Below are 2,672 nucleotides of genomic sequence, written 5' to 3'. Positions count from 1 at the left end.
CTACCACCGCAAAGGCTGCCGCCCCCTCATCCAAGACCTTGGCACCACCTCACCCCGAGCCTTGCCGCTACCCCAATCAAAGAGACAAGCGAAAGGGCCCCGCCTCTCGCACCCCTTGGCGGCCCCAGCATCGAGACCCAAAAGAGCGGCCAAAACTAGCCTCCATCGACCCGTCCTGTAGCACCGGGCGCGAGACGAGCTCGGTCCTGCTGCCAGGCGCGAGACAAGCCTGGTCCTGCTGCTGAGCGCTAGACAAACTCGGTCCTGCAGCACCGGCCGCGAGACAAGCGTTGGACCGCAACTGAGAGAGGGCCGACCCTTCGACGAAAGTAGCACCTGGACGACGAGGAGAGTTATCGAAGGTCGACACAAGCCGCCCACGGGCGATTCGACGCCAGAACATGCCAGTCGCCGCCGCAGCCGACCTGCCAAGCTACCGTTGAGTCACCCACGGCCGAAGCAACAGCCACATAGGGACAGTGCCCAACCCGCACCGCCCAACGAGCTCCAAGCGTCGGAGTCGCCGGGCACGCACCCGCGCGACCAGCCGCCATTGCCAACCGTCAGGAAGAGGAAGGGGAGGGACACCATTGACGCCCCCAAACCTGGCCGATCCAGATCAGGGAGGGGACACCCGAACTTCCCACAAGTACCAGCCACCACCACGCCGCGCCTGCACCAGATCCTCGGCACGGGCCCGCGTAGCCTCGCGCTACCACCAGCCATCCCCACCTCCGCGCCACCACCACCACGAGCGTGCGCCGCCAACCTTGCACGAACTTGGTGCACCTGTTCGATCTAGCCGCCCCGCTCCGCTCGTTCGTGCACATGGGGGGGAGATGCCCTACCACCAGCCACCGCGAGGGGCTTTGCCCCGGCGGCGGCAGTGGGGGAGAGAGAGAGGACGGAGGAGTGAGAAGGAGAGGCGGCGCCACCATCCGTGTCGCCCGTGGGTGGACGGCGCGTGGGCTAGGGTTTCTTTTTCACGTTTCTGCATTTCAGACGACTCAAGTTAAGTTTGTTTTAGGCAAATGTGTCAATTTAAGTCTGCAGGTATCCATTTCTCCGAAGCTAATGAGTGAGGGAATGTTTCCGAGGACTTTCACATCGGCTTCCAATTGTGAAATTCTCGTTGCGTTGGAGCTTGGCTGCTCAGCTCACTTGGGTGACGAATTCTGCTTAAGCTCACTCTGATTGGGCCTGGGTCTGAATAAGTGGCCCAAAGAGGCCCTAAAGGGTAATTTGGTCTTACTGTTGGGTGGTCAATCCACCATCCTCCGATTCAGGCCCAATCCATCCTTCGATTGGATCTGGCTACGCCGGCCGCCGGCCGCCGCGCTCGTTCGACCCTGCCGTGCCGGCCAACCTCCCCTTCCTCTGCTCCTCCGCGCGCATCAGCTCGCCCGCCCAAACGGCCCACTCCATCTTGCTTGCTCCTGGTTCCGCCAGCCCCATCCCCTCCGTTGTGCAGGTCGAGTCCATGTGCCGATGCCGCCGACCAACTCCTCCACCAGATCCGCCGTGCAAGGTAAACCCTACGCCTGCTTCTGCTCACGCCCCTACAGTTCTCCCACTGGATCAATTAGCTGCTAAATTAGACTATTTTCCCTGAATCGCACTAGTAGATTTAAGAGACATCAACATGTTTCCAGTCAATTTGTAGCCCTACTTTCTCTGAGTCGCACTAGTAGATTTAAGAGACGCCAACCTGTTTCCCCTCATTTTTCTGCATCTTTACTTACTTTGGCAGTGATGGGAATGCCTTATCTTTTTTTTTTTTGCTGGAAACCTTGTTTTTGCTACAGATTTCTTGACTGGTCAGCATCTTACCTTATTTTAATTAGCACTCATCCTAGTTACCTTGTGGTGAGCAAGACAGGGCAGGCAGGAATTTCAGAGACTAGCAACATGAACTAGCAACATGTTTTACTCCTACTTTAGTTGAAGTAGTATTGTGCAGTATGCAAATCAATTCTTTAAAAGCTGCATTATTGGCAACAGAGACAAACCTTAAACTTATATCGATAAAACTTTGCCACTTGGACAGCAGACTGAGCCACCAGCCGAGTACATGTCCATATCTATACAAGTTTAATTTGTTTTCTTTTACTGGCAGTGTGAACCGCATCATGGGTTGTTGGGTATTTGAGTCCGGTGGCATACCCTTCCATGTGATTTTTCAAAGGCGATGGATGCAAAGCTAGTTGCAGGAGTTGCATCAGTACAGTCCAGTACGCTCGATTTAATTGTCAGCTTGCCAGATGAGACGTAGTAGTTGAATCTAACCATAAAGTAGTAGTAATAAAAAATACTATACATTTTGTTGCGGGGTATTGTCCTCATTTGGTTGGATTATTGGCTCAAACAGCTGTCTGTTATTTCTTAGCTGCATCACGAGTTGTTGGGTAAGTGAGTTTGGTGGCATCGTTCCATGTGAAGGAAGATCCGTTTAGAGTTTCAAAGGCGATGGATGCAAAGCTAGTTGCAAAAGTTGCATTAGTATGCTCCAATACACTCTAGTTTATGGTAGGGATGGCCCTTTCTGTCCTACCCCGCGACCCTCCTGCGTCCCCCCCGCGGGCGGCCAGGAGGGGAACCCTAGCCACCGCCGCCGGGGCGCCCCTCCTCCTCTCCTCCCTCCCTCGCCGCCGCCAGGGGGTGCAGCCGGGCGA

At 55.2% G+C, this 2,672-nt stretch overlaps 1 pseudogene; it reads left to right on the top strand.

Moving 5' to 3' along the window:
• The first annotated feature begins 1,266 nt into the window (after window positions 1-1,266).
• Window positions 1,267-2,672, top strand: part of LOC123080585 (disease resistance protein RGA2-like) — a 16,038-nt pseudogene continuing 14,632 nt past the window's right edge.

This window comes from Triticum aestivum, chromosome 3D, assembly GCF_018294505.1.
Source record: "Triticum aestivum cultivar Chinese Spring chromosome 3D, IWGSC CS RefSeq v2.1, whole genome shotgun sequence".
Classification (NCBI taxonomy): Eukaryota; Viridiplantae; Streptophyta; class Magnoliopsida; order Poales; family Poaceae; genus Triticum; species Triticum aestivum.
Note: the sequence above shows the minus strand (reverse complement) of the source record. Positions and strands in the feature narration are given on the sequence as shown.